The sequence below is a fragment of the Gadus chalcogrammus genome, chromosome 8 (assembly GCF_026213295.1).
Source record: "Gadus chalcogrammus isolate NIFS_2021 chromosome 8, NIFS_Gcha_1.0, whole genome shotgun sequence".
Taxonomy (NCBI): Eukaryota; Metazoa; Chordata; class Actinopteri; order Gadiformes; family Gadidae; genus Gadus; species Gadus chalcogrammus.
This window is the reverse complement of record NC_079419.1, coordinates 20,805,117-20,824,442: the sequence shown is the minus strand read 5'-3', so window position 1 is coordinate 20,824,442 and position 19,326 is coordinate 20,805,117. Positions and strand designations below refer to the sequence as shown.

General features: G+C 42.2%; 14 non-coding genes across 14 annotated transcripts; all 14 read left to right on the top strand.

The window, feature by feature from the left end:
• The first annotated feature begins 1,584 nt into the window (after positions 1-1,584).
• On the top strand, positions 1,585-1,658 carry trnan-guu (transfer RNA asparagine (anticodon GUU)). The gene has a single exon. It is a non-coding gene; the product is annotated as a tRNA-Asn (tRNA).
• A 1,087-nt stretch (positions 1,659-2,745) lies between these two features.
• Positions 2,746-2,820, top strand: trnan-guu (transfer RNA asparagine (anticodon GUU)). Its single transcript has one exon. It is a non-coding gene; the product is annotated as a tRNA-Asn (tRNA).
• Positions 2,821-8,547: 5,727 nt separating this feature from the next.
• On the top strand, positions 8,548-8,621 carry trnan-guu (transfer RNA asparagine (anticodon GUU)). Its single transcript has one exon. It is a non-coding gene; the product is annotated as a tRNA-Asn (tRNA).
• A 579-nt stretch (positions 8,622-9,200) lies between these two features.
• Positions 9,201-9,274, top strand: trnan-guu (transfer RNA asparagine (anticodon GUU)). The gene has a single exon. It is a non-coding gene; the product is annotated as a tRNA-Asn (tRNA).
• Positions 9,275-9,887: 613 nt separating this feature from the next.
• On the top strand, positions 9,888-9,961 carry trnan-guu (transfer RNA asparagine (anticodon GUU)). Its single transcript has one exon. It is a non-coding gene; the product is annotated as a tRNA-Asn (tRNA).
• Positions 9,962-10,572: 611 nt separating this feature from the next.
• trnai-gau (transfer RNA isoleucine (anticodon GAU)) lies at positions 10,573-10,646 on the top strand. Its single transcript has one exon. It is a non-coding gene; the product is annotated as a tRNA-Ile (tRNA).
• Positions 10,647-11,260: 614 nt separating this feature from the next.
• Positions 11,261-11,334, top strand: trnan-guu (transfer RNA asparagine (anticodon GUU)). Its single transcript has one exon. It is a non-coding gene; the product is annotated as a tRNA-Asn (tRNA).
• Positions 11,335-11,946: 612 nt separating this feature from the next.
• Positions 11,947-12,020, top strand: trnai-gau (transfer RNA isoleucine (anticodon GAU)). The gene has a single exon. It is a non-coding gene; the product is annotated as a tRNA-Ile (tRNA).
• Positions 12,021-13,326: 1,306 nt separating this feature from the next.
• trnan-guu (transfer RNA asparagine (anticodon GUU)) lies at positions 13,327-13,400 on the top strand. The gene has a single exon. It is a non-coding gene; the product is annotated as a tRNA-Asn (tRNA).
• Positions 13,401-14,014: 614 nt separating this feature from the next.
• trnan-guu (transfer RNA asparagine (anticodon GUU)) lies at positions 14,015-14,088 on the top strand. The gene has a single exon. It is a non-coding gene; the product is annotated as a tRNA-Asn (tRNA).
• Positions 14,089-14,701: 613 nt separating this feature from the next.
• Positions 14,702-14,775, top strand: trnai-gau (transfer RNA isoleucine (anticodon GAU)). Its single transcript has one exon. It is a non-coding gene; the product is annotated as a tRNA-Ile (tRNA).
• Positions 14,776-16,080: 1,305 nt separating this feature from the next.
• On the top strand, positions 16,081-16,154 carry trnan-guu (transfer RNA asparagine (anticodon GUU)). Its single transcript has one exon. It is a non-coding gene; the product is annotated as a tRNA-Asn (tRNA).
• A 614-nt stretch (positions 16,155-16,768) lies between these two features.
• Positions 16,769-16,842, top strand: trnan-guu (transfer RNA asparagine (anticodon GUU)). The gene has a single exon. It is a non-coding gene; the product is annotated as a tRNA-Asn (tRNA).
• Positions 16,843-18,357: 1,515 nt separating this feature from the next.
• trnai-gau (transfer RNA isoleucine (anticodon GAU)) lies at positions 18,358-18,431 on the top strand. The gene has a single exon. It is a non-coding gene; the product is annotated as a tRNA-Ile (tRNA).
• Positions 18,432-19,326: the final 895 nt, after the last annotated feature.

Genomic DNA, 19,326 nt, shown 5'->3' with positions numbered 1-19,326 from the left:
AAATCGTTTAAAAAAACGACATTGTGGAAAAAATAAATGAATACATTTTTTTTTCTTAAAAGTCCTTCTATTTAGTATAGAAGGACCGTTCCAATATTACAATGTGATGTAAAATTAGTAAGTATGATGGTGGTTGGCTACTGGTGAGTGAAACGGTGGTGTCTAAGTAAATGTAACACAGCTTTCACCTTTGATGCTCTGTGTCAGAAGATTAAAAGCTCAGATGAAATCAGCCCTTCTCCCAACACACTCTCAGTGCTACGAGCGATTACATCGACCGCATCGGGAGGTATGGGTAAAGTCAAGCAGCACTTCAGTGAATACGCAAATAGATTGAAAGGCTACTACACAATTGTAGTATTTTTCATTTGAAAAAATAATACTTTGAGGGAAAAACGACAATGATAACACATGAGGTTAAACAACATTGGAACAATTTAAATAAAAATCTTTTTTTCAAACCCCCTTGCAATGACTCTTTAGTTGTGGCTTATTCTGACTGCTTTCCACTGCTGGAAGGGCCACTGAAGACCTGCATGGTGCTTTCATTGAATTCTAACATTGTTCAATATGAGAAAATGTATCATTAGATGTCTTAAGCTACTGTCTGTGAACAGCTAACATTTTGAACAACAGAAACAGTATAAAAGGAATCAAGGTAACAAGCAATAAACTCCAAAATTGTTAACCCAATCTATGACATATAGGGACACACCGCTCCAATATCGTTATTAGTGCCTCATCCAACATTTGTTTTTAATCAATTGGATCAGCCCTTAAATCGTACCTATAGTACAATTTAGGTTTGAGTAACAGCAGGGGAAATCCCGTACTTTGCCATACCTACCAACGTGCAATGTACATCACTGCCATAGTTTGTCACACCTAGAGCATGGAAACATAATTTGGGTTGCTGAGTGTGTGTATAAGGCCTAAAAAAATAATTGTTTGGTTCCGGTTTCCGACCGACCCTGTCAATTTATGTGCGACCCAAATCATTTTATGAGCTTTAGCTTTTTTTTTTTTGATGCAAACTATAATTTCGTTTTGGTACAGCACCTCTTCATTCTGCACAAGGATGAGCGAATTTTCTCGTTTTTAAATGAAAACAACCTACCTATCATTCGCTGCCGCTGAAAAAATAAATAAAAAATCAATAAATAAATTCCCTGCCTACCCATGACCTCAACTGACAACCAACAGGAACCAAACTTTTTTTTTTTTGGCCCTATGTGGCTAAAGTGCTTTCTAGGAATTGGAAGTATTTAGGAGCTTAGATATGATCCATTTCACCTTGTCCTACGATCATAACATGGAAATAGTTTTTTTCTTAAAAGCCATATTTTGCTATCTTTTTTTGCCAATTAACATTTAAGGGGGTCACAGCGAGAGGAAAGCTTCTTCTTAAGGGGGGCTCCCCTAAGGTTAAGGGTTGAAAGGAGTGTGTGACTTATCGGTGGGGAATGAATGAAAGACGGATACTTTCTATCAACATTTGAAGGCATCAATCCCGAGGCGATTTAACGCACAGGTTTTTTTTGGGTGTATTATTTTTTTTCAAGACACGCTTGATTTAATGGATAGGTCTCTGTGGCGCAATTGGTTAGCGCGTTCGACTGTTAATCGAAAGCTTGGTGGTTCAAGCACACCCAGGGACGAGCTGATTTTAGTTGACCACCAGGTCAAGCATCAGCCCAAAGCTTTAACCGTCGTTGAGTGAAAAAATCGAATGTGTTTCCAAAAGTAGATTTGATAGAACTGCTCTGTCATTTCCCGTCCAACCATTTACTTCCGTTGACTTGAGTACGGAGTGTCTGGAAGAAGAGCTAGCTGGCTGAAGTGAGTTCCTAGGAATTGGAAGTATTTAGGAGCTCAGATATGTTCCATTTCACCTTGTCTTACGATCATAACATGGACATTTTTTTTTTCTTGAAAGCCATATTTTGCTATCTTTTTTTCCCAACACAACATTTAAGAGGGCACAGGGAGAGGAAAGCTTGTTCTTAAGGGTGTCCCCTTTTCAGATCCCAGGAGATTACATACGCTCAGAGATTAGTTTAATTTTTGAAAGGAGATTATTCAGGGGGGACTCAGAGGGAGGAGGCCCTAGAATTTAAATCACATGTTATTTATCAGTGGGGAATGAAATACGCTGCTTTATATCAGCATTTGAAGACATCAATGTCGAGGCGATTAAACGCAGAGGTTTTTTTTAATTTATTTTTTATATGTTGTCTGTTACTGTCAATTGTAATCCCTGCTAGCTCTGTCGGTAGAGCATGATACTCTAAATCTCTGGGTAGTGGGTTCGAGCCCCACGTTGGGGGATATGTCCTTTTAACCTAGCCCATCTGGTGGAATGTTCTCAGAAAGGAAAAGGAGTCGTACTTGGTTCTGCTCGATCATAGAGCCACACTAAATGTCAGCCGGTCAGCAGATTGCTTTGTCGAGCCACAACATTTTGCATTGATATGGAGTCAGCTAGACAGAATGAAAATAAGCTACAACTACGGTTTGTGGCGGCAAACCATGAAAGTCTTGATAATTTGAAAGGACGAATAAGCAATATAACATGACTTTGAAAGCATGGTTATTCTCCTTAGATGGTCATCTAGCATACCAGGGTAAAATACGATCTCATTGCCAGTGACCGTTTCAATGGTTGAGTGAGATTCATTTGTTGCAAACTTAGCCATAGCTGACAAGCAGACATGTTGTGCTTTCTACAAGACTCATGTGTACATAGTTCTCTGTGGCGTAATTGGTTAGCGCGTTCGACTGTTAAACAAAAGGTTGGTGGTTCAAGCCCACCCAGGGACGAGCTGATATTTTCTGAACACCAGGTCAAGCATCAGCCCATACCATTAACCTTTGTTAAGTGAAAATAATCAACTGTGTTTCCAAGAGGAGATTTGATAGAACTGCTCTGTCATTTTTTCCCGTCCAACCATTTACTTCCGTTGACTTGAGTACGGAGTGTCTGGAAGAAGAGCTAGCTGGCTAAAGTGCTTTCTAGGAATTGGAAGTATTTAGGAGCTTAGATATGATCCATTTCACCTTATGTTACGATCATAACATGGAAATAGTTTTTTTCTTAAAAGCCATATTTTGCTATCTTTTTTTTACCAATTAACATTTAAGGGGGCCACAGGGAGAGGAAAGCTTGTTCTTAAGGGGGGCTCCCCCCTTTTCCCCTTTTCCAGAACCCAGGAGAATTCATACGCTCAGAGATAAGGTTAAAAAGATAAAGATAAAGATAGACTTTATTGTCATTGTACAGTCACCTATACAACGAAATTGGGAGTGCCAACTGAAGGTGCATTACACATACAAAATAAATAAATAAATAAACAAATAAATAAATAAATAAACACGCAATTTAAGTTAAAAATTTAAAAAACAAAAACAAAACAAGACAGAAATAAGAAAAACATTTGGAACAAGACAAGGACAGGTGATGTCAGGATAAATATAAAGGCCGTAAGCATATTGCACTATATAGATAGTGAGGAATCTTTGTTTCAAGTTTTATGGGTGTTAAGTGTCCTGATTGCCCAAGGAAAGAAGCTTTTGTTCAGTCTGTTGGTTCTGCACTTCAGGCTCCTGTACCTCCTACCAGAGGGCAGTAGGCTGAGTAGGTGGTGGCCGGGATGGAGGTGGTCACAGATGATCTTTCTTGATCTTGAGATGCATCGTGAGCTGGCAATGTCATCCAAGGAGGGCAAAGGAGAGCCAATAGTTTTTTCGGCTGACCTTATCACCCTCTGCAGCCTTTTCCTGTCAGCCACTGTACAGCCAGCATACCACACAGTGATGGAGAAGGCCAGCACACTCTCGATGGTGGAGCGGTAAAACGTCACCAGCAGCTTCTCCTCCAGCTTGTTCCTCTTGAGTACCCTCAGGAAGTGGAGTCGTTGTTGGGCCTTCTTCACCACCGCTGATGTGTTTGCTGTCCAGGATATGTCCTCAGAGATGTGAGTTCCCAGGAACTTGAAGGTGGAGACTCTCTCCACACAGTCACCATTTATGTGGAGAGGGGCGGGGTCAGCTCTGTGACGCCTGAAATCCATTATAACCTCCTTTGTTTTTATTGTGTTAAGGGTCAGGTTGTTTGCAGCACACCACTCCACCAGCCGCTGCACCTCATCCCTATAGGCCGACTCGTCTCCTCCGGTTATGAGCCCCACCACAGTCGTATCATCCGCGAATTCGACTATTGTGTTGGTGGGGTGGGTGGGAGTACAGTCATGAGTGTAGATGGCATACAGGAGTGGGCTCAGCACGCAGCCCTGTGGAGAACCCGTACTGAGCATGAGGGTGGAGGAGCTGTGGGTGCCAATTTTAACAGACTGCGGACGATTTGTGAGAAAGTCTTTTATCCAGGCACAGGTGGCGGGGGGGAAGTCCAGGGCAGCTAGCTTGCTCACAAGGATGTCAGGGATGATGGTATTAAAGGCCGAGCAGTAGTCGACGAAGAGCATCCTTACGGAGGTCCCCGGGTGTTCCAGGTGGCTGAGTGCAGTGTGGAGGGCTGTAGAGATTGCATCATCAGTTGATCGGTTTGGTATCGGTAAGGGTTGAAAGGAGATGATTCAGGTGGGACTGAAAGGAAGGGGGCCCTAGAATTTAAATCATGGGTTATTTATCAGTGGGGAATTAAATACGGCTACTTTCTATCAACATTTGACGGCATCAATGTTGAGGTGATTTAACGCAGTTTTTTTTGGGTGTATTACTTTTTCTTCAAGACACATGTCATTTCCCACATCTGTCTCTGTGGCGCTACCTAAATCCGATCCGTCTGCTTTTTAGATTCTGGATCGTCCAACCAAATCATCGGATTTCCAATATCTTTTCACCAGAATGACCAATCACACGTTCCACTGTCCATTTCTCTCCATTTCTCTTCCATATCTTTTCACCAGAATGACCAATCACACGTTCCACTGTCCATTTCTCTCCCTGCGCTAAGCCAATCACGGACAGGCTAGCGACGCTCCGAATTCGGAATGGATTTTAACTGTAGAACAAACCACACGTATTCAATCGTCATTCCTGAAAACGACTCTGTAAGGTAAGGGTTTGAATTACATTAAAACACATTTAACACATTTAACACATCCAATCGCGGAAATGATCCACCCTATAAATTCGGACAGGTCATGCTCTGGAAAAGGTAGCGGTAATAACGGTAGTAAGTACGCTCTTCTGAAAACTAGTCTGCAATGTAACTGTTTGCAATTTACATTACAACAAATGCTTTACATTTAAGAACCAATAAATCGCGGAAATTATCGACATTATAAATTCGTTCTACTGAATATAGGGTATAACTTTATCCAAAAGTCTGACCGTGCGGATTGTCTTAGCTTGTCCGGACATGTCACTACTTTTCCTCGTCATTTCACTGACTTTGGTTAATTTACTAGCATGTTAGCATCGGTTTAACTTTACTAACTTGAAATGATCGACGTTCTAAATTCGTTCTACTGAATATTGGTATTATTTAATCCAAAAATCTGACCGTGCGGATTGTCTTACCTTGTCCGGACATGTCACTACTTTTCCTTGTCATTTCACTGACTTTGGTTAATTTACTAGCATGTTAGCATCGGTTTAACTTTACGAACTTGGGTCAACTTCTTGTTAATTTATTGCATGTCAGCCTCAGTAGGAACTAGTAGTACGATTACGGTGAACGACCATTTTAATTCACCTGTACGGTGAACGACCATTTTAATTCACCTGTACGGTAAACAACCATTTTAAATTACATGGGGATATACTAGGGATTATTTTGTATGTATCACACACACACACACACACACACACACACACACACACACACACACACACGTATGTATATATATATATATATATATATATATATATATATATATATATAGCATATGTCTTTGACAATGTATGGTAACTTGGCCATTCTTCCCCTTGTCTTCAGATGTCTACTAAGAAGCATCGATCCATGGGGTCTGAGGAGTGGGTGAGCCGCCTGAGGGCATTTGCCTCTTCTGGCACTTGGCCCTCCAGTGCAGGGAACAGGCCATCTCCAAAACAGGCCAAGTGGCACAACCTCTACCAGAAGGTAAAAATCTGACCGTGCGGATTGTCTTACCTTGTCCGGACATGTCACTACTTTTCCTTGTCATTTCACTGACTTTGGTTAATTTACTAGCATGTTAGCATCGGTTTAACTTTACGAACTTGGGTCAACTTCTTGTTAATTTATTGCATGTCAGCCTCAGTAGGAACTAGTAGTACGATTACGGTGAACAACCATTTTAATTCACCTGTACGGTGAACGACCATTTTAATTCACCTGTACGGTAAACAACCATTTTAAATTACATGGGGATATACTAGGGATTATTTTGTATGTATCACACACACACACACACACACACACACACACACACACACACACACACACACACACACACACACGTATGTATATATATATATATATATATATATATATATATATATATATATATAGCATATGTCTTTGACAATGTATGGTAACTTGGCCATTCTTCCCCTTGTCTTCAGATGTCTACTAAGAAGCATCGATCCATGGGGTCTGAGGAGTGGGTGAGCCGCCTGAGGGCATTTGCCTCTTCTGGCACTTGGCCCTCCAGTGCAGGGAACAGGCCATCTCCAAAACAGGCCAAGTGGCACAACCTCTACCAGAAGGTAAGCTTTGCCCCAACAGTAAACCAAAACTCCAAAGTGAACCAATTGTGTCTAAGTAAATCATTCTTTTCAATTAATTACAGATTGAGAAGTGTCCCATGATGCTGCGTGGGCAGACCTTAATGTTAGGGATAGCCCAGACATGTACCTGTGGCTTTCACTCCCAGCAGGTAATATTGAGAGCCTGGTGAAATAAATGCATTTTGTAGGCTTACAATTTGTGATGTGGACAAAATCCCATATTGATTAGTATTAATGCTTGTTTAATGGTTTTATTGTTTCTGTCTGTCAGTCTGTGAGAAGCCCTGCAGCTACCTCTGCCTCCACCTCGGCTGCGCCTGCACGGAGCCCTGGGAGGCCTGCATTGACGCTGGCGATGGTGAATATTTCCATCACATTAAATACCATGTCATTCACCTGGTTAGCCATGATCAACTCATCTCAGATCTGTGTGTTTACATAACTTTCATGCGTATCACTGGTGTGTGTATAATGTCCTTTTTAACACCAATTTATTAAGACTATTCTTGGTTGATTTTCAGTTTGAGAAAGCGCGGTTTGGTGGGACTTTGTCTGCTGCAGCCAAGCCGAATGTCAATCTGACCAGGAGGCCTGTTGAGGTAATTGATGTACCTATAGCTGTGCCTGATGCCTAAGAACACAGCCATACAGCCAACACTATCTTTGTTTTGTAATTGTACTTCATCGGCTCTGTTTCCCCCTCTTCCCAGCGTCCCTCCAGCCCTGCCACTGTCCCGTCTGGGAGAAGCACTCCATCCGCTACCCCACCTCGAGTGACGCCCCCTTCCAGTCCCAGATTCTACAGGCCTGTCTCCCCTTTCTCTCTGCCTCCATCCAGCCCCATCATGTCGGCGGCGAGGACCAGCTCTTCTCCTCTGGTTCGTGCAACTGTAATAACCTCTATACAGGTCTTACATACTGTAGCGTGTAGCGGATAGATGATTTATGATCTTTTTCTTTTTCTTTATGTAGGTTGAATCAGATACGAGTCCTGCTCCTCCAGGTCTCCTCCCTGCTCCTCCAGGTCTCCTCCCTGCTCCTCCAGGTCCCCTCCCTGCTCCTCCTGGTCCCCTCCCTGCTCCTCCTGGTCCCCTCCCTGCTCCTCCTCTTGCTGCTCAGTTCTGGCTGCCGGTGGAAATGAGGAAGACCATTCCACAGCAGGACCAGCGCTGGATTGCATCCACGCTGTGGAGGAACCAGCGGCTGCGACCGGACGTCCAGCTCTGGTATGAGCGACCTGTTCCTGCCCTCATCTACAACCAGGTCCCATCACCAGACCGCTTTTTTATGCACCGGCTCCTGGTGTGGATGCCCTACCACCTGTGGAAGGTGAGGCTGTCCTGCCCCCAGTGCAAGGGGCAGCTCACCGGGGCCGGCATCCACAAGAGGGCACGGAAGGTCCTGGACGTGGACAGGTACTACCTGATGGTGACGGAGACCCTCAGGTGCAACTCCTCCAGTTGCATATCAAATTACCTGTCCACGAGCCAGACCGTCCTGGACCAGCTGAGCTTGGCTCTCCGCGGGGAGTTCTGCCTCCTCCTGACCCGCAAGTGAGTTCAGATCATGAAAGCAAATATCTTTTTTCAGTAATCAGTAATCCAGCAAATAGCAATATTTGATCACACTAAACCCCATCAATATTAGATCAAAAATATTTATAACATTTTGCCCATAGAAAACTCTTTGTCCAGCCAAACTAAATAATTTGATACAATCATACCTGTCCACAAAGGTATGCGTGTGACATCCGTGTCATCCGGATGCTACGGGAGAGGCACTTTTTTTTCAAGACACATGTGATTTCCCTCATAGGTCTCTGTGGCGCAATTGGTTAGAGCGTTCGACTGTTAATCGAAAGGTTGGTGGTTCAAGCCCACCCAGGGACGAGCTGATATTTACCGAACACCAGGTCAAGCATCAGCTCATACCATTAACCTTTGTTAAGTGAAAATAATCAACTGTGTTTCCAAGAGTAGATTTGATAGAACTGCTCTGTAATTTCCCGTCCAACCAATTACTTCCGTTGACTTGAGTACGGAGTGTCTGGAAGAGCTAGCTGGCTAAAGTAATTGGAAGTATTCAGGAGTTTAGATATGATCCATTTCACCGTGTCTTACGATTATAACATGGAAATAGTTTTTTTCTTAAAAGCCATATTTTGCTATCTTTTTTTACAAACTAACATTTAAGGTGGCCACAGGGAGAGGAAAGCTTGTTCTTAAGGGGGGCTCCCCCCTTTTCCCCTTTTCCAGAACCCAGGAGAATTCATACGCTCAGAGATAAGGTTAAGGGTTGAAAGGAGATGATTCAGGTGGGACTGAAAGGGAGGGGGCCCTAGCATTTAAATCATGTGTTATTTATCAGTGGGGAATGAAATACGGCTACTTTCTATCAACATTTGAAGACATCAATGTCGAGGTGATTGTATTTTTTTTTTTTCAAGACACATGTGATTTCCCACATAGGTCTCTGTGGTGCAATTGGTTAGCGCGTTCGACTGTTAATCGAAAGGTTGGTGGTTCAAGCCCACCCAGGGACGAGCTGATATTTACTGAACACCAGGTCAAGCATCAGCCCATACCATTAAACTTTGTTAAGTGAAAAAAATCAACTGTGTTTCCAAGAGTAGATTTGATAGAACTGCTCTGTCATTTCCCGTCCAACCATTTACATCCGTTGACTTGAGTACGGAGTGTCTGGAAGAAGAGCTAGCTGGCTAAAGTGCTTTCTAGGAATTGGAAGTATTTAGGTGCTTAGATATGATCCATTTCACCTTGTGTTACGATCATATCATGGAAATAGTTTTTTTCTTAAAAGCCATATTTTGCTATCTTTTTTTACCAATTAAAATTTAAGGGGGCCACAGGGAGAGGAAAGCTTGTTCTTAAGGGGGGCTCCCCCCTTTTCCCCTTTTCCAGAACCCAGGAGAATTCATACGCTCAAAGATAAGGTCAAGGGTTGAAAGGAGATGATTCAGGTGGGACTGAAAGGAAGGGGGCCCTAGAATTTAAATCATGGGTTATTTATCAGTGGGGAATTAAATACGGCTACTTTCTATCAACATTTGACGGCATCAATGTCGAGGTGATTTAACGCAGTTTTTTTTTGGGTGTATTACTTTTTTTTCAAGACACATGTTTTTTCCCACATTGGTCTCTGTGGCGCAATTGGTTAGCGCGTTCGACTGTTAATCGAAAGGTTGGTGGTTCAAGCCCACCCAGGGACGAGCTGATTATTACTGAACACCAGGTCAAGCATCAGCCCATACCATTAACCTTTGTTAAGTGAAAAAAATCAACTGTTTCCAAGAGTAGATTTGATAGAACTGCACTGTCATTTCCCGTCCAACCATTTACTTCCGTTGACTTGAGTACGGAGTGTCTGGAAGAAGAGCTATCTGGCTAAAGTGCTTTCTAGGAATTGGAAGTATTTAGGAGCTTAGACATGATCCATTTCACCTTGTGTTACGATCATAACATGGAAATAGTTTTTTTCTTAAAAGCCATATTTTGCTATCTTTTTTTACCAATTAACATTTAAGGGGGCCAAAGGGAGAGGAAAGCTTGTTCTTAAGGGGGGCTCCCCCCTTTTCCCCTTTTCCAGAACCCAGGAGAATTCATACGCTCAGAGATAAGGTTAAGGGTTGAAAGGAGATGATTCAGGTGGGACTGAAAGGAAGGGGGCCCTAGAATTTAAATCATGGGTTATTTATCAGTGGGGAATTAAATACGGCTACTTTCGATCAACATTTGACGGCATCAATGTCGAGGTGATTTAACGCATTTTTTTTTTGGGTGTATTACTTCTTTTACAAGACACATGTGGTTTGGCACATTGGTCTCTGTGGCGCAATTGGTTAGTGTGTTCGACTGATATTTGAAAGGTTGGTGGTTCAAGCCCACCCAGGGACGAGCTGATATTTACTGAACACCAGGTCAAGCATCAGCCCATACCATTAACCTTTGTTAAGTGAAAAAAATCAACTGTGTTTCCAAGAGTAGATTTGATAGAACTGCTCTGTCATTTCCCGTCCAACCATTTACTTCCGTTGACTTGAGTACGGAGTGTCTGGAAGAAGAGCTAGCTGGCTAAAGTGCTTTCTAGGAATTGGAAGTATTTAGGAGCTTAGATATGATCCATTTCACCTTGTCTTACGATCATAACATGGAAATCGTTTTTTTCTTAAAAGCCATATTTTGCTATCTTTTTTTACCAATTAACATTTAAGGGGGCCACAGGGAGAGGAAAGCTTGTTCTTAAGGGGGGCTCCCCCCTTTTCCCCTTTTCCAGAACCCAGGAGAATTCATACGCTCAGAGATAAGGTTAAGGGTTGAAAGGAGATGATTCAGGTGGGACTGAAAGGGAGGGGGCCCTAGAATTTAAACATATGTTATTTATCAGTGGGGAATGAAATACGGCTACTTTCTATCAACATTTGAAGGCATCAATGGCGAGGTGATTTGACGCACAGGTTTTTTTTGGGTGTATTACTTTTTTTTCAAGACACATGTGATGTCACACATCTGTATCTGTGGCGCAATTGGTTAGCGCGTTGGACTGTTAATCGAAAGGTTGGTGGTTCAAGCCCACCCAGGGACGAGCTGACATTTACTGAACACCAGGTCAAGCATCAGCCCATACCATTAACCTTTGTTAAGTGAAAAAGATCAACTGTGTTTCCAATAGTAGATTTGATAGAAATGCTCTGTCATTTCCCGTCCAACCATTTACTTCCGTTGACTTGAGTACGAGTGTCTGGAAGAAGAGCTATCTGGCTAAAGTGCTTTCTAGGAATTGGAAGTATTTAGGAGCTTAGACATGATCCATTTCACCTTGTGTTACGATCATAACATGGGAATAGTTTTTTTCTTAAAAGCCATATTTTGCTATCTTTTTTTACCAATTAACATTTAAGGGGGCCACAGGGAGAGGAAAGCTTGTTCTTAAGGGGGGCTCCCCCCTTTTCCCCTTTTCCAGAACCCAGGAGAATTCATACGCTCAGAGATAAGGTTAAGGGTTGAAAGGAGATGATTCAGGTGGGACTGAAAGGAAGGGGGCCCTAGAATTTAAATCATGGGTTATTTATCAGTGGGGAATTAAATACGGCTACTTTCTATCAACATTTGACGGCATCAATGTCGAGGTGATTTAACGCATTTTTTTTTTGGGTGTATTACTTTTTTTTCAAGACACATGTGGTTTCGCACATTGGTCTCTGTGGCGCAATTGGTAAGTGTGTTCGACTGATATTTGAAAGGTTGGTGGTTCAAGCCCACCCGGGGACGAGCTGATATTTACTGAACACCAGGTCAAGCATCAGCCCATACCATTAACCTTTGTTAAGTGAAAAAAATCAACTGTGTTTCCAAGAGTAGATTTCATAGAACTGCTCTGTCATTTCCCGTCCAACCATTTACTTCCGTTGACTTGAGTACGGAGTGTCTGGAAGAAGAGCTAGCTGGCTAAAGTGCTTTCTAGGAATTGGAAGTATTTAGGAGCTTAGATATGATCCATTTCACCTTGTCTTACGATCATAACATGGAAATCGTTTTTTTCTTAAAAGCCATATTTTGCTATCTTTTTTTACCAATTAACATTTAAGGGGGCCACAGGGAGAGGAAAGCTTGTTCTTAAGGGGGGCTCCCCCCTTTTCCCCTTTTCCAGAACCCAGGAGAATTCATACGCTCAAAGATAAGGTTAAGGGTTGAAAGGGGATGATTCAGGTGGGACTGAAAGGAAGGGGGCCCTAGAATTTAAATCATGGGTTATTTATCAGTGGGGAATTAAATACGGCTACTTTCTATCAACATTTGACGGCATCAATGTCGAGGTGATTTAACACAGTTTTTTTTTTGGGTGTATTACTTTTTTTTCAAGACACATGTGATTTCCCACATAGGTCTCTGTAGCTTTGGCGCAATTGGTTAGCGAGTTCGACTGTTAATCGGAAGGTTGGTGGTTCAAGCCTACCCAGGGACGAGCTGATATTTACTGAACACCAGGTCAAGCATCAGCCCATACCATTAACCTTTGTTAAGTGAAAAAAATTAACTTTGTTTCCAATAGTAGATTTGATAGAACAGCTCTGTCATTTCCCGTCCAACCATTTACTTCCGTTGACTTGAGTACGGAGTGTCTGGAAGGGCTAGCTGGCTAAAGTGCTATCTAGGAATTGGAAGTATTTAGGAGTTTAGATATGATCCATTTCACCTTGTCTTACGATCATAACATGGAAATATTTTTTTTCTTTAAAGCCCTATTTTGCTATCTTTTTTTTACCAATTAACATTTAAGGGGGCCACAGGGAGAGGAAAGCTTGTTCTTAAGGGGGGCTCCCCCCTTTTCCCCTTTTCCAGAACCCAGGAGAATTCATACGCTCAGAGATAAGGTTAAGGGTTGAAAGGAGATGATTCAGGTGGGACTGAAAGGGAGGGGGCCCTAGCATTTAAATCAAGTGTTATTTATCAGTGGGGAATGAAATACGGCTACTTTCTATCAACATTTGAAGACATCAATGTCGAGGTGATTTAACGCACAGGTTTTTTTTGGGTGTATTAGATTTTTTCAAGACACATGTGATTTCCCTCATTGGTCTCTGTGGCGCAATTGGTTAGCGCGTTCGGCTGTTAATCGAAAGGTTGGTGGTTCAAGCCCACCCAGGGACGAGCTAATATTTACTGAACACCAGGTCAAGCATCAGCCCATACCATTAACCTTTGTTAAGTGAAAATAATCAACTGTGTTTCCAAGAGTAGATATGATAGAACTGCTCTGTCATTTCCCATCCAACCATTTACTTCCGTTGACTTGAGTACGGAGTGTCTGGAAGAAGAGCTAGCTGGCCAAAGTGCTTTCTAGGAATTGGAAGTATTTAGGAGCTTAGATATGATCCATTTCACCTTGTCTTACGATCATAACATGGAAATAGTATTTTTCTTATAAGCCATATTTTGCTATCTTTTTTTACCAATTAACAATTAAGGGGGCCACAGGGAGAGGAAAGCTTGTTCTTAAGGGGGGCTCCCCCCTTTTCCCCTTTTCCAGAACCCAGGAGAATTCATACGCTCAGAGATAAGGTTAAGGGTTGAAAGGAGATGATTCAGGTGGGACTGAAAGGGAGGGGGCCCTAGAATTTAAACATATGTTATTTATCAGTGGGGAATGAAATACGGCTACTTTCTATCAACATTTGAAGGCATCAATGGCGAGGTGATTTGACGCACAGGTTTTTTTTGGGTGTATTACTTTTTTTTCAAGACACATGTGATGTCACACATCTGTATCTGTGGCGCAATTGGTTAGCGCGTTGGACTGTTAATCGAAAGGTTGGTGGTTCAAGCCCACCCAGGGACGAGCTGACATTTACTGAACACCAGGTCAAGCATCAGCCCATACCATTAACCTTTGTGAAGTGAAAAAGATCAACTGTGTTTCCAATAGTAGATTTGATAGAAATGCTCTGTCATTTCCCGTCCAACCATTTACTTCCGTTGACTTGAGTACGGAGTGTCTGGAAGAAGAGCTATCTGGCTAAAGTGCTTTCTAGGAATTGGAAGTATTTAGGAGCTTAGACATGATCCATTTCACCTTGTGTTACGATCATAACATGGAAATAGTTTTTTTCTTAAAAGCCATATTTTGCTATCTTTTTTTACCAATTAACATTTAAGGGGGCCACAGGGAGAGGAAAGCTTGTTCTTAAGGGGGGCTCCCCCCTTTTCCCCTTTTCCAGAACCCAGGAGAATTCATACGCTCAGAGATAAGGTTAAGGGTTGAAAGGAGATGATTCAGGTGGGACTGAAAGGAAGGGGGCCCTAGAATTTAAATCATGGGTTATTTATCAGTGGGGAATTAAATACGGCTACTTTCTATCAACATTTGACGGCATCAATGTCGAGGTGATTTAACGCATTTTCTTTTTGGGTGTATTACTTTTTTTTCAAGACACATGTGGTTTCGTACATTGGTCTCTGTGGCGCAATTGGTTAGTGTGTTCGACTGATATTTGAAAGGTTGGTGGTTCAAGCCCACCCAGGGACGAGCTGATATTTACTGAACACCAGGTCAAGCATCAGCCCATACCATTAACCTTTGTTAAGTGAAAAAAATCAACTGTGTTTCCAAGAGTAGATTTGATAGAACTGCTCTGTCATTTCCCGTCCAACCATTTACTTCCGTTGACTTGAGTACGGAGTGTCTGGAAGAAGAGCTAGCTGGCTAAAGTGCTTTCTAGGAATTGGAAGTATTTAGGAGCTTAGATATGATCCATTTCACCTTGTCTTACGATCATAACATGGAAATCGTTTTTTTCTTAAAAGCCATATTTTGCTATCTTTTTTTACCAATTAACATTTAAGGGGGCCACAGGGAGAGGAAAGCTTGTTCTTAAGGGGGGCTCCCCCCTTTTCCCCTTTTCCAGAACCCAGGAGAATTCATACGCTCAAAGATAAGGTTAAGGGTTGAAAGGAGATGATTCAGGTGGGACTGAAAGGAAGGGGGCCCTAGAATTTAAATCATGGGTTATTTATCAGTGGGGAATTAAATACGGCTACTTTCTATCAACATTTGACGGCATCAATGTCGAGGTGATTTAACACAGTTTTTTTTTGGGTGTATTACTTTTTTTTCAAGACACATGTGATTTCCCACAAAGGTCTCTGTAGCTTTGGCGCAATTGGTTAGCGAGTTCGACTGTTAATCGGAAGGTTGGTGGTTCAAGCCTACCCAGGGACGAGCTGATATTTACTGAACACCAGGTCAAGCATCAGCCCATACCATTAACCTTTGTTAAGTGAAAAAAATTAACTTTGTTTCCAATAGTAGATTTGATAGAACAGCTCTGTCATTTCCCGTCCAACCATTTACTTCCGTTGACTTGAGTACAGAGTGTCTGGAAGGGCTAGCTGGCTAAAGTGCTATCTAGGAATTGGAAGTATTTAGGAGTTTAGATATGATCCATTTCACCTTGTCTTACGATCATAACATGGAAATATTTTTTTTCTTTAAAGCCCTATTTTGCTATCTTTTTTTTACCAATTAACATTTAAGGGGGCCACAGGGAGAGGAAAGCTTGTTCTTAAGGGGGGCTCCCCCCTTTTCCCCTTTTCCAGAACCCAGGAGAATTCATACGCTCAGAGATAAGGTTAAGGGTTGAAAGGAGATGATTCAGGTGGGACTGAAAGGGAGGGGGCCCTAGCATTTAAATCAAGTGTTATTTATCAGTGGGGAATGAAATACGGCTACTTTCTATCAACATTTGAAGACATCAATGTCGAGGTGATTTAACGCACAGGTTTTTTTTGGGTGTATTAGATTTTTTCAAGACACATGTGATTTCCCTCATTGGTCTCTGTGGCGCAATTGGTTAGCGCGTTCGGCTGTTAATCGGAAGGTTGGTGGTTCAAGCCCACCCAGGGACGAGCTGATATTTACTGAACACCAGGTCAAGCATCAGCCCATACCATTAACCTTTGTTAAGTGAAAATAATCAACTGTGTTTCCAAGAGTAGATATGATAGAACTGCTCTGTCATTTCCCATCCAACCATTTACTTCCGTTGACTTGAGTACGGAGTGTCTGGAAGAAGAGCTAGCTGGCCAAAGTGCTTTCTAGGAATTGGAAGTATTTAGGAGCTTAGATATGATCCATTTCACCTTGTCTTACGATCATAACATGGAAATAGTATTTTTCTTATAAGCCATATTTTGCTATCTTTTTTTACCAATTAACAATTAAGGGGGCCACAGGGAGAGGAAAGCTTGTTCTTAAGGGGGGCTCCCCCCTTTTCCCCTTTTCCAGAACCCAGGAGAATTCATACGCTCAGAGATAAGGTTAAGGGTTGAAAGGAGATGATTCAGGTGGGACTGAAAGGGAGGGGGCCCTAGGATTTAAACATATGTTATTTATCAGTGGGGAATGAAATACGGCTACTTTCTATCAACATTTGAAGGCATCAATGGCGAGGTGATTTGACGCACAGGTTTTTTTTGGGTGTATTACTTTTTTTTCAAGACACATGTGATGTCACACATCTGTATCTGTGGCGCAATTGGTTAGCGCGTTGGACTGTTAATCGAAAGGTTGGTGGTTCAAGCCCACCCAGGGACGAGCTGACATTTACTGAACACCAGGTCAAGCATCAGCCCATACCATTAACCTTTGTTAAGTGAAAAAGATCAACTGTGTTTCCAATAGTAGATTTGATAGAAATGCTCTGTCATTTCCCGTCCAACCATTTACTTCCGTTGACTTGAGTACGGAGTGTCTGGAAGAAGAGCTATCTGGCTAAAGTGCTTTCTAGGAATTGGAAGTATTTAGGAGCTTAGACATGATCCATTTCACCTTGTGTTACGATCATAACATGGAAATAGTTTTTTTCTTAAAAGCCATATTTTGCTATCTTTTTTTACCAATTAACATTTAAGGGGGCCACAGGGAGAGGAAAGCTTGTTCTTAAGGGGGGCTCCCCCCTTTTCCCCTTTTCCAGAACCCAGGAGAATTCATACGCTCAGAGATAAGGTTAAAGGGGTAGTTCGGAATTTTGGACATAGGGCCCGATTCCCAAGTGAGCATTGGTATTCTATATCACTGGAGACAGTTTTCAACCCATTTTATTCAGTCCTTCTAGTTGCGGAGTTCTCTCGTGCTAGGCTAGCGCAAGTGAACGGGAAAAGCTAGCCTGCTATTAAAAACAGTCTTACCCACTCCACAGTACACCCGAGGTCAATCAATAATAACACCAGACTATAGATTTAAATGTCTGTTTATAGAATAATGTTAGAAATAAAACCAACCTTGCATTGCATTGCATTTTGAGGGAATTGCTGGGTCTCAGCAGCAGTGTTATATTCCTGGTAGTAGGCTACGGCAGCGGCGGACTGATACCTAGGTTACCGGTTAGCGTATTCAATTAAAAAGATATGGCCACGTTTGGATGCATCGCTAAGCCCTCCAAACGTGGCCATATCTTTTTAATTGAATACGCTAATTCCTTCGTTCACTGTACTCGGCGTTTGTAGCATTGACAGCGGCAGGTAAATAAACTAGAGCCGGTAACCTAGGTATCAGTCCGCCGCTGCCGTAGCCTACTACCAGGAATATAACACTGCTGCTGAGACCCAGCAATTCCCTCAAAATGCAATGCAATGCAAGGTTGGTTTTATTTCTAACATTATTCTATAAACAGACATTTAAATCTATAGTCTGGTGTTATTATTGATTGACCTCGGGTGTACTGTGGAGTGGGTAAGACTGTTTTTAATAGCAGGCTAGCTTTTCCCGTTCACTTGCGCTAGCCTAGCACGAGAGAACTCCGCAACTAGAAGGACTGAATAAAATGGGTTGAAAACTGTCTCCAGTGATATAGAATACCAATGCTCACTTGGGAATCAGGCCCTATGTCCAAAATTCCGAACTACCCCTTTAAGGGTTGAAAGGAGATGATTCAGGTGGGACTGAAAGGAAGGGGGCCCTAGAATTTAAATCATGGGTTATTTATCAGTGGGGAATTAAATACGGCTACTTTCTATCAACATTTGACGGCATCAATGTCGAGGTGATTTAACGCATTTTTTTTTTGGGTGTATTACTTTTTTTTCAAGACACATGTGGTTTCGCACATTGGTCTCTGTGGCGCAATTGGTTAGTGTGTTCGACTGATATTCTAAAGGTTGGTGGTTCAAGCCCACCCAGGGACGAGCTGATATTTACTGAACACCAGGTCAACCATCAGCCCATACCATTAACCTTTGTTAAGTGATAAAAATCAACTGTGTTTCCAAGAGTAGATTTGATAGAACTGCTCTGTCATTTCCCGTCCAACCATTTACTTCCGTTGACTTGAGTACGGAGTGTCTGGAAGAAGAGCTAGCTGGCTAAAGTGCTTTCTAGGAATTGGAAGTATTTAGGAGCTTAGATATGATCCATTTCACCTTGTCTTACGATCATAACATGGAAATCGTTTTTTTCTTAAAAGCCATATTTTGCTATCTTTTTTTACCAATTAACATTTAAGGGGGCCACAGGGAGAGGAAAGCTTGTTCTTAAGGGGGGCTCCCCCCTTTTCCCCTTTTCCAGAACCCAGGAGAATTCATACGCTCAAAGATAAGGTTAAGGGTTGAAAGGAGATGATTCAGGTGGGACTGAAAGGAAGGGGGCCCTAGAATTTAAATCATGGGTTATTTATCAGTGGGGAATTAAATACGGCTACTTTCTATCAACATTTGACGGCATCAATGTCGAGGTGATTTAACACAGTTTTTTTTTTGGGTGTATTACTTTTTTTTCAAGACACATGTGATTTCCCACATAGGTCTCTGTAGCTTTGAAGCAATTGGTTAGCGCGTTCGACTGTTAATCGAAAGGTTGGTGGTTCAAGCCTACTCAGGGACGAGCTGATATTTACTGAACACCAGGTCAAGCATCAGCCCATACCATTAACCTTTGTTAAGTGAAAAAAATCAACTGTGTTTCCAATAGTAGATTTGATAGAACAGCTCTGTCATTTCCCGTCCAACCATTTACTTCCGTTGACTTGAGTACGGAGTGTCTGGAAGAGCTAGCTGGCTAAAGTGCTATCTAGGAATTGGAAGT